Genomic DNA, 11,197 nt, shown 5'->3' with positions numbered 1-11,197 from the left:
GTTACCACACTAAGAATGTGGCCCCAGATAGTTACCACGCAAAGAATGTGGCCCCAGATAGTTACCAAGCAAAGAATATGGCCCCAGATAGTTACCACGCTAAGAATGTGGCCCCAGATAGTTACCTCGCTAAGAATGTGGCCCCAGATAGTTACCACGCTAAGAATGTGGCCCCAGATAGTTACCACGCTATGAATGTGGCCCCAGATAGTTACCACAGTAAGAATGTGGCCCCAGATAGTTACCACGCTAAGAATGTGGCCCCAGATAGTTACCTCGCTAAGAATGTGGCCCCAGATAGTTACCACGCTAAGAATGTGGCCCCAGATAGTTACCACGCTAAGAATGTGGCCCCAGATAGTGTTACCACGCTAAGAATGTCGTCCCAAATAGTTACCACACTGAGAATGTGGCCCCTGATAGTGTTACCACTCTGAGAATGTCGCCTCAGATAGTTACCACACTAAGAATGTGGCCCAGATAGTTACCACACACAAAATGTGGCCCAGATAGTTACCATGCTAAAAACGTGGTCTCAGATAGTTACCACAATAAGAATGTGGCCCCAGATAGTTACCACACTAAGAATGTGGCCCCAGATAGTTACCACACTAAGAATGTGGCCCCAAATAGTTAACACGCTAAGAATGTGGCCCCCAAATAGTTACCACGCTAAGAATGTGGCCCCAGATAGTGTTACCACACGAAGAATGTGGCCCCAGATAGTTACCACACTTAGAATGTGGCCCCAGATAGTTACCACGCTAAGAATGTGGCCCCAGATAGTTACCACGCTAAGAATGTGGCACCAGATAGTTACCACTCTAAGAATATGGCCCCAAATAGTGTTACCCCGCTAAGAATGTGGCCCCAGATAATTACCACACTTAGAATGTGGCCCCAGATAGTTACCACGCTAAGAATGTGGCCCCAGATAGTTACCACGCTAAGAATGAGGCCCCAGATAGAGTTACCACGCTAAGAATGTGACCCCAGATAGTTACCACACTAAGAATGTGGCCCCAGATAGTTACCACGCTAAGAATGTGGCCCCAGACAGTTACAAAGCAAAGAATGTGGCCCCAGATAGTTACCACACTAAGAATGTGGCCCTAGATTGTTACAACGCTAAGAATGTGGCCCCAGATAGTGTTACCACGCTTAGAATGTGGCCCTATACAGTTACCACGCTAAGAATGTGGCCCCAGATAGTTACCACGCTAATAATGTGGCCCCCAGACAGTTACCATGCTAAGAATGTGGCCCCAGATATTTACCACGCTAAGAATGTGGCCCCAGATAGTGCAACCACGCTAAGAATGTGGCCCAGATAGTTACCACACTACGAATGTGGCCCAGATAGTTACCATGCTAAGAATGTGGTCCCAGATAGTTACCACGCAAAGAATGTGGCCCCAGACAGTTACCACACTAAGAATGTGGCCCCAGATAGTTACAATGCTAAGAATGTGGTCCCAGATAGTTACCACGCAAAGAATGTGGCCCCAGATAGTTACCACACTGAGAATGTGGCCCCAGATAGTTACCACACTAAGAATGTGGCCCCAGATAGTTACCATGCTAAGAATGTGCCCCAGATAGTTACCACGCTAAGAATGTGGCACCAGATAGTTGCCACGCTAAGAATATGGCCCCAAATAGTGTTACCTCGCAAAGAATGTGGCCCCAGATAGTTACCACACTTAGAATGTGGCCCCAGATAGTTACCACGCTAAGAATGTTTCCCCAAATAGTGTTACCACGGTAAGAATGTGGCCCCAGATAGTTACCACACTTAGAATGTGGCCCCAGATAGTTACCACGCTAAGCATGTGGCCCCAGATAGTTACCACGCTAAGAATGTGGCCCCAGATAGTTACCACGCTAAGAATGTGGCCCCAGATAGTTACCACACTAAGAATGTGGCCCTAGATAGTTACAACGCTAAGAATGTGGCCCCAGATAGTGTTACCACGCTTAGAATGTGGCCCCATATAGTTACCTCGCTAAGAATGTGGCCCCAGATAGTTACCACGCTAATAATGTGGCCCCCAGATAGTTACCATGCTAAGAATGTGGCCCCAGATATTTACCACGCTAAGAATATGGCCCCAGATAGTGTTACCACGCTAAGAATGTGGCCCCAGATAGTTACCACACAAAGAATGTGGCCCAAGATAGTTACCACGCTAAGAATGTGGCCCCAGATAGTTACAAAGCAAAGAATGTGGCCCCAGATAATTACCACACTTAGAATGTGGCCCCAGATAGTTACCACGCTAAGAATGTGGCCCCAGATAGTTACCACGCTAAGAATGTCGCACCAGCTAGTTACCACGCTAAGAATGTGGCCCCAGATAGTGTTACCACGCTAAGAATGTGACCCCAGATAGTTACCACACTAAGAATGTGGCCCCAGATAGTTACCACGATAAGAATGTGGCCCCAGATAGTTACAAAGCAAAGAATTTGGCCCCAGATAGTTACCACACTAAGAATGTGACCCTAGATAGTTACAACGCTAAGAATGTGGCCCCAGATAGTGTTACCACGCTTAGAATGTGGCCCCATACAGTTACCACGCTAAGAATGTGGCCCCAGATAGTTACCACGCTAATAATGTGGCCCCCAGACAGTTACCATGCTAAGAATGTGGCCCCAGATATTTACCACGCTAAGAATGTGGCCCCAGATAGTGTTACCACGCTAAGAATGTGGCCCCAGATAGATACAATGCAAAGAATGTGGCCCCAGATAGTTACCACGCTAAGAATGTGACCCCAGATAGTTACCACACTAAGAATGTGGCCCCAGATAGTTACCACGCAAAGAATGTGGCCCCAGATAGTTACCAAGCAAAGAATATGGCCCCAGATAGTTACCACGCTAAGAATGTGGCCCCAGATAGTTACCACGCTACGAATGTGGCCCCAGATAGTTACCACGCTAAGAATGTGCCCCCAGATAGTTACCACGCAAAGAATGTGGCCCCAGATAGTGTTACCACGCTAAGAATGACGTCCCAGATAGTTACCACACTAAGAATGTGGCCCCTGATAGTTACCACACTAAGAATGTGGCCCCAGATAGTGTTACCACGCTAAGAATGTGGCCCCAGATAGTGTTACCACGCTAAGAATGTGGCCCCAGATAGATACAATGCAAAGAATGTGGCCCCAGATAGTTACCACGCTAAGAATGTGACCCCAGATAGTTACCACACTAAGAATGTGGCCCCAGATAGTTACCACGCAAAGAATGTGGCCCCAGATAGTTACCAAGCAAAGAATATGGCCCCAGATAGTTACCACGCTAAGAATGTGGCCCCAGATAGTTACCACGCTACGAATGTGGCCCCAGATAGTTACCACGCTAAGAATGTGCCCCCAGATAGTTACCACGCAAAGAATGTGGCCCCAGATAGTGTTACCACGCTAAGAATGACGTCCCAGATAGTTACCACACTAAGAATGTGGCCCCTGATAGTTACCACACTAAGAATGTGGCCCCAGATAGTGTTACCACGCTAAGAATGTCCTCCCAGATAGTTACCACACTAAGAATGTGGCCCCTGATAGTGTTACCACACTGAGAATGTCGCCTCAGATAGTTACCACACTAAGAATGTGGCCCAGATAGTTACCACACAAAAAATGTGGCCCAGATAGTTACCATGCTAAGAATGTGGTCCCAGATAGTTACCACGCAAAGAATGTGGCCCCAGATAGTTACCACACTAAGAATGTGGCCCCAGATAGTTACCACGCTAAGCATGTGGCCCCAGATAGTTACCACGCTAAGAATGTGGCCCCAGATAGTTACCACGCTAAGAATGTGGCCCCAGATAGTTACCACACTAAGAATGTGGCCCTAGATAGTTACAACGCTAAGAATGTGGCCCCAGATAGTGTTACCACGCTTAGAATGTGGCCCCATAGAGTTTCCTCGCTATGAATGTGGCCCCAGATAGTTACCACGCTAATAATGTGGCCCCCAGATAGTTACCATGCTAAGAATGTGGCCCCAGATATTTACCACGCTAAGAATATGGCCCCAGATAGTGTTACCACGCTAAGAATGTGGCCCCAGATAGTTACCACACAAAGAATGTGGCCCAAGATAGTTACCACGCTAAGAATGTGGCCCCAGATTGTTACAATGCAAAGAATGTGGCCCCAGATAGTTACCACGCTAAGAATGTGGCCGCATATAGTTAACACGCTAAGAATGTGGCCCCCAAATAGTTACCACGCTAAGAATGTGGCCCCAGATTTTGTTACCACACGAAGAATGTGGCCCCAGATAGTTACCACACTTAGAATGTGGCCCCAGATAGTTACCACGCTAAGAATGTGGCCCCAGATAGTTACCACGCTAAGAATGTGGCACCAGATAGTTACCACGCTAAGAATATGGCCCCAAATAGTGTTACCACGCTAAGAATGTGGCCCCAGATAATTACCACACTTAGAATGTGGCCACATATAGTTACCACGCTAAGAATGTGGCCCCAGATAGTTACCACGCTAAGAATGTCGCACCAGCTAGTTACCACGCTAAGAATGTGGCCCCAGATAGTGTTACCACGCTAAGAATGTGACCCCAGATAGTTACCACACTAAGAATGTGGCCCTAGATAGTTACAACGCTAAGAATGTGGCCCCAGATAGTGTTACCACGCTTAGAATGTGGCCCCATACAGTTACCACGCTAAGAATGTGGCCCCAGATAGTTACCACGCTAGTAATGTGGCCCCCAGACAGTTACCATGCTAAGAATGTGGCCCCAGATATTTACCACGCTAAGAATGTGGCCCCAGATAGTGTTACCACGCTAAGAATGTGGCCCCAGATAGATACAATGCAAAGAATGTGGCCCCAGATAGGGGCCTCGTAGCCTGGTGGATAGCGCGCAGGACTCGTAATTCTGTGGCGCGGGTTCGATTCCCGCACGAGGCAGAAACAAATGGGCAAAGTTTCTTTCACCCTGAATGCCCCTGTTACCTAGCAGTAAATAGGTACCTGGGAGTTAGTCAGCTGTCACGGGCTGCTTCCTGGGGGTGGAGGCCTGGTCGAGGACCGGGCCGCGGGGACACTAAAGCCCCGAAATCATCTCAAGATAACCTCAAGATAACCAGATAGTTACCACGCTAAGAATGTGACCCCAGATAGTTACCACACTAAGAATGTGGCCCCAGATAGTTACCACGCAAAGAATGTGGCCCCAGATAGTTACCAAGCAAAGAATATGGCCCCAGATAGTTACCACGCTAAGAATGTGGCCCCAGATAGTTACCACGCTACGAATGTGGCCCCAGATAGTTACCACGCTAAGAATGTGCCCCCAGATAGTTACCACGCAAAGAATGTGGCCCCAGATAGTGTTACCACGCTAAGAATGACGTCCCAGATAGTTACCACACTAAGAATGTGGCCCCTGATAGTTACCACACTAAGAATGTGGCCCCAGATAGTGTTACCACGCTAAGAATGTCGTCCCAGATAGTTACCACACTAAGAATGTGGCCCCTGATAGTGTTACCACACTGAGAATGTCGCCTCAGATAGTTACCACACTAAGAATGTGGCCCAGATAGTTACCACACAAAAAATGTGGCCCAGATAGTTACCATGCTAAGAATGTGGTCCCAGATAGTTACCACGCAAAGAATGTGGCCCCAGATAGTTACCACACTAAGAATGTGGCCCCAGATAGTTACCACACTAAGAATGTGGCCCCAGATAGTTACCACGCTATGAATGTGGCCCCAGATAGTTACCACACTAAGAATGTGGCCCCAGATAGTTACCACGCTAAGAATGTGGTCCCCGATAGTTACCACGCTAAGAATGTGGCCCCAGATAGTTAACACGCTAAAAATGTGGCCCCCAAATAGTTACCACGCTAAGAATGTGGCCCCAGATAGTGTAACCACGCTAAGAATGTGGCCCCAGATAGTTACCACGCTATGAATGTGGCCCCAGATAGTTACCACAGTAAGAATGTGGCCCCAGATAGTTACCACGCTAAGAATGTGGCCCCAGATAGTTACCACGCTAAGAATGTGGCCCCAGATAGTTACCACGCTAAGAATGTGGCCCCAGATAGTGTTACCACGCTAAGAATGTCGTCCCAAATAGTTACCACACTGAGAATGTGGCCCCTGATAGTGTTACCACTCTGAGAATGTCGCCTCAGATAGTTACCACACTAAGAATGTGGCCCAGATAGTTACCACACAAAAAATGTGGCCCAGATAGTTACCATGCTAAGAATGTGGTCTCAGATAGTTACCACAATAAGAATGTGGCCCCAGATAGTTACCACACTAAGAATGTGGCCCCAGATAGTTACCACACTAAGAATGTTGCCCCAAATAGTTAACACGCTAAGAATGTGGCCCCCAAATAGTTACCACGCTAAGAATGTGGCCCCAGATAGTGTTACCACACGAAGAATGTGGCCCCAGATAGTTACCACACGAAGAATGTGGCCCCAGATAGTTACCACGCTAAGAATGTGGCCCCAGATAGTTACCACGCTAAGAATGTGGCACCAGATAGTTACCACTCTAAGAATATGGCCCCAAATAGTGTTACCCCGCTAAGAATGTGGCCCCAGATAATTACCACACTTAGAATGTGGCCCCAGATAGTTACCACGCTAAGAATGTGGCCCCAGATAGTTACCACGCTAAGAATGTGGCCCCAGATAGAGTTACCACGCTAAGAATGTGACCCCAGATAGTTACCACACTAAGAATGTGGCCCCAGATAGTTACCACGCTAAGAATGTGGCCCCAGATAGTTACAAAGCAAAGAATGTGGCCCCAGATAGTTACCACACTAAGAATGTGGCCCTAGATTGTTACAACGCTAAGAATGTGGCCCCAGATAGTGTTACCACGCTTAGAATGTGGCCCCATACAGTTACCACGCTAAGAATGTGGCCCCAGATAGTTCCCACGCTAATAATGTGGCCCCCAGACAGTTACAATGCTAAGAATGTGGCCCCAGATATTTACCACGCTAAGAATGTGGCCCCAGATAGTGTTACCACGCTAAGAATGTGGCCCTAGATAGTACCACACAAAGAATGTGGCCCAAGATAGTTACCACGCTAAGAATGTGGCCCCAGATAGTTACAATGCAAAGAATGTGGCCCCAGATAGTTACCACGCTAAGAATGTGGCCCCAGATAGTGTTACCACGCTAAGAATGTGACCCCAGATAGTTACCACACTAAGAATGTGGCCCCAGATAGTTACCACGCTAAGAATGTGGCCCCAGATAGTTACCTCGCTAAGAATGTGGCCCCAGATAGTTACCACGCTAAGAATGTGGCCCCAGATAGTTACCACGCTAAGAATGTGGCCCCAGATAGTGTTACCACGCTAAGAATGTCGTCCCAAATAGTTACCACACTGAGAATGTGGCCCCTGATAGTGTTACCACTCTGAGAATGTCGCCTCAGATAGTTACCACACTAAGAATGTGGCCCAGATAGTTACAACACAAAAAATGTGGCCCAGATAGTTACCATGCTAAGAATGTGGTCTCAGATAGTTACCACAATAAGAATGTGGCCCCAGATAGTTACCACACTAAGAATGTGGCCCCAGATAGTTACCACACTAAGAATGTGGCCCCAAATAGTTAACACGCTAAGAATGTGGCCCCCAAATAGTTACCACGCTAAGAATGTGGCCCCAGATAGTGTTACCACACGAAGAATGTGGCCCCAGATAGTTACCACACTTAGAATGTGGCCCCAGATAGTTACCACGCTAAGAATGTGGCCCCAGATAGTTACCACGCTAAGAATGTGGCACCAGATAGTTACCACTCTAAGAATATGGCCCCAAATAGTGTTACCCCGCTATGAATGTGGCCCCAGATAATTACCACACTTAGAATGTGGCCCCAGATAGTTACCACGCTAAGAATGTGGCCCCAGATAGTTACCACGCTAAGAATGTGGCCCCAGATAGAGTTACCACGCTAAGAATATGACCCCAGATAGTTACCACACTAAGAATGTGGCCCCAGATAGTTACCACGCTAAGAATGTGGCCCCAGATAGTTACAAAGCAAAGAATGTGGCCCCAGATAGTTACCACACTAAGAATGTGGCCCTAGATTGTTACAACGCTAAGAATGTGGCCCCAGATAGTGTTACCACGCTTAGAATGTGGCCCCATACAGTTACCACGCTAAGAATGTGGCCCCAGATAGTTCCCACGCTAATAATGTGGCCCCAGACAGCTACAATGCTAAGAATGTGGCCCCAGATATTTACCACGCTAAGAATGTGGCCCCAGATAGTGTTACCACGCTAAGAATGTGGCCCTAGATAGTTACCACACAAAGAATGTGGCCCAAGATAGTTACCACGCTAAGAATGTGGCCCCAGATAGTTACAATGCAAAGAATGTGGCCCCAGATAGTTACCACGCTAAGAATGTGGCCCCAGATAGTGTTACCACGCTAAGAATGTGACCCCAGATAGTTACCACACTAAGAATGTGGCCCCAGATAGTTACCACGCTAAGAATGTGGCCCCAGATAGTGTTACCACGGTAAGAATGTGGCCCTAGATAGTTACCACACAAAGAATGTGGCCCAAGATAGTTACCACGCTACGAATGTGGCCCCAGATAGTTACCACGCTATTAATGTGGGCCCAGATAGTTACCACGCTATTAATGTGGCCCCAGATAGTTACCACGCTATTAATGTGGGCCCAGATAGTTACCACACTAAGAATGTGGCCCCAGATAGTTACCACGCTAAGAATGTGGCACCAGATAGTTAACACGCTAAAAATGTGGCCCCCAAATAGTTACCACGCTAAGAATGTTGCCCCAGATAGTGTAACCACGCAAAGAATGTGGCCCCAGATAGTTACCACGCTATGAATGTGGCCCCAGATAGTTACCACAGTAAGAATGTGGCCCCAGATAGTTACCACGCTAAGAATGTGGCCCCAGATCGTTACCTCGCTAAGAATGTGGCCCCAGATAGTGTTACTACGCTAAGAATGTGACCCCCAGATAGTTACCACACTAAGAGTGTGGCCCTAGATAGTTATCACGCTAAGAATGTGGCCCCAGATAGTTACCACGCTACGAATGTGGCCCCAGATAGTTACCACGCTAAGAATGTGCCCCCAGATAGTTACCACGCTACGAATGTCGTCCCAGATAGTTACCACACTAAGAATGTGGCCCCTGATAGTTACCACGCTAAGAATGTGGCCCCAGATAGTGTTACCACGCTAAGAATGTGGCCCCAGATAGTTACAAAGCAAAGAATGTGGCCCCAGATAGTTACCACACTAAGAATGTGGCCCTAGATTGTTACAACGCTAAGAATGTGGCCCCAGATAGTGTTACCACGCTTAGAATGTGGCCCCATACAGTTACCACGCTAAGAATGTGGCCCCAGATAGTTCCCACGCTAATAATGTGGCCCCCAGACAGTTACAATGCTAAGAATGTGGCCCCAGATATTTACCACGCTAAGAATGTGGCCCCAGATAGTGTTACCACGCTAAGAATGTGGCCCTAGATAGTACCACACAAAGAATGTGGCCCAAGATAGTTACCACGCTAAGAATGTGGCCCCAGATAGTTACAATGCAAAGAATGTGGCCCCAGATAGTTACCACGCTAAGAATGTGGCCCCAGATAGTGTTACCACGCTAAGAATGTGACCCCAGATAGTTACCACACTAAGAATGTGGCCCCAGATAGTTACCACGCTAAGAATGTGGCCCCAGATAGTTACCTCGCTAAGAATGTGGCCCCAGATAGTTACCACGCTAAGAATGTGGCCCCAGATAGTTACCACGCTAAGAATGTGGCCCCAGATAGTGTTACCACGCTAAGAATGTCGTCCCAAATAGTTACCACACTGAGAATGTGGCCCCTGATAGTGTTACCACTCTGAGAATGTCGCCTCAGATAGTTACCACACTAAGAATGTGGCCCAGATAGTTACAACACAAAAAATGTGGCCCAGATAGTTACCATGCTAAGAATGTGGTCTCAGATAGTTACCACAATAAGAATGTGGCCCCAGATAGTTACCACACTAAGAATGTGGCCCCAGATAGTTACCACACTAAGAATGTGGCCCCAAATAGTTAACACGCTAAGAATGTGGCCCCCAAATAGTTACCACGCTAAGAATGTGGCCCCAGATAGTGTTACCACACGAAGAATGTGGCCCCAGATAGTTACCACACTTAGAATGTGGCCCCAGATAGTTACCACGCTAAGAATGTGGCCCCAGATAGTTACCACGCTAAGAATGAGGCACCAGATAGTTACCACTCTAAGAATATGGCCCCAAATAGTGTTACCCCGCTATGAATGTGGCCCCAGATAATTACCACACTTAGAATGTGGCCCCAGATAGTTACCACGCTAAGAATGTGGCCCCAGATAGTTACCACGCTAAGAATGTGGCCCCAGATAGAGTTACCACGCTAAGAATATGACCCCAGATAGTTACCACACTAAGAATGTGGCCCCAGATAGTTACCACGCTAAGAATGTGGCCCCAGATAGTTACAAAGCAAAGAATGTGGCCCCAGATAGTTACCACACTAAGAATGTGGCCCTAGATTGTTACAACGCTAAGAATGTGGCCCCAGATAGTGTTACCACGCTTAGAATGTGGCCCCATACAGTTACCACGCTAAGAATGTGGCCCCAGATAGTTCCCACGCTAATAATGTGGCCCCCAGACAGTTACAATGCTAAGAATGTGGCCCCAGATATTTACCACGCTAAGAATGTGGCCCCAGATAGTGTTACCACGCTAAGAATGTGGCCCTAGATAGTTACCACACAAAGAATGTGGCCCAAGATAGTTACCACGCTAAGAATGTGGCCCCAGATAGTTACAATGCAAAGAATGTGGCCCCAGATAGTTACCACGCTAAGAATGTGGCCCCAGATAGTGTTACCACGCTAAGAATGTGACCCCAGATAGTTACCACACTAAGAATGTGGCCCCAGATAGTTACCACGCTAAGAATGTGGCCCCAGATAGTGTTACCACGGTAAGAATGTGGCCCTAGATAGTTACCACACAAAGAATGTGGCCCAAGATAGTTACCACGCTACGAATGTGGCCCCAGATAGTTACCACGCTATTAATGTGGGCCCAGATAGTTACCACGCTATTAA

This window comes from Procambarus clarkii, chromosome 46 (assembly GCF_040958095.1).
Source record: "Procambarus clarkii isolate CNS0578487 chromosome 46, FALCON_Pclarkii_2.0, whole genome shotgun sequence".
NCBI classification, from domain to species: Eukaryota; Metazoa; Arthropoda; class Malacostraca; order Decapoda; family Cambaridae; genus Procambarus; species Procambarus clarkii.
Note: the sequence above shows the minus strand (reverse complement) of the source record.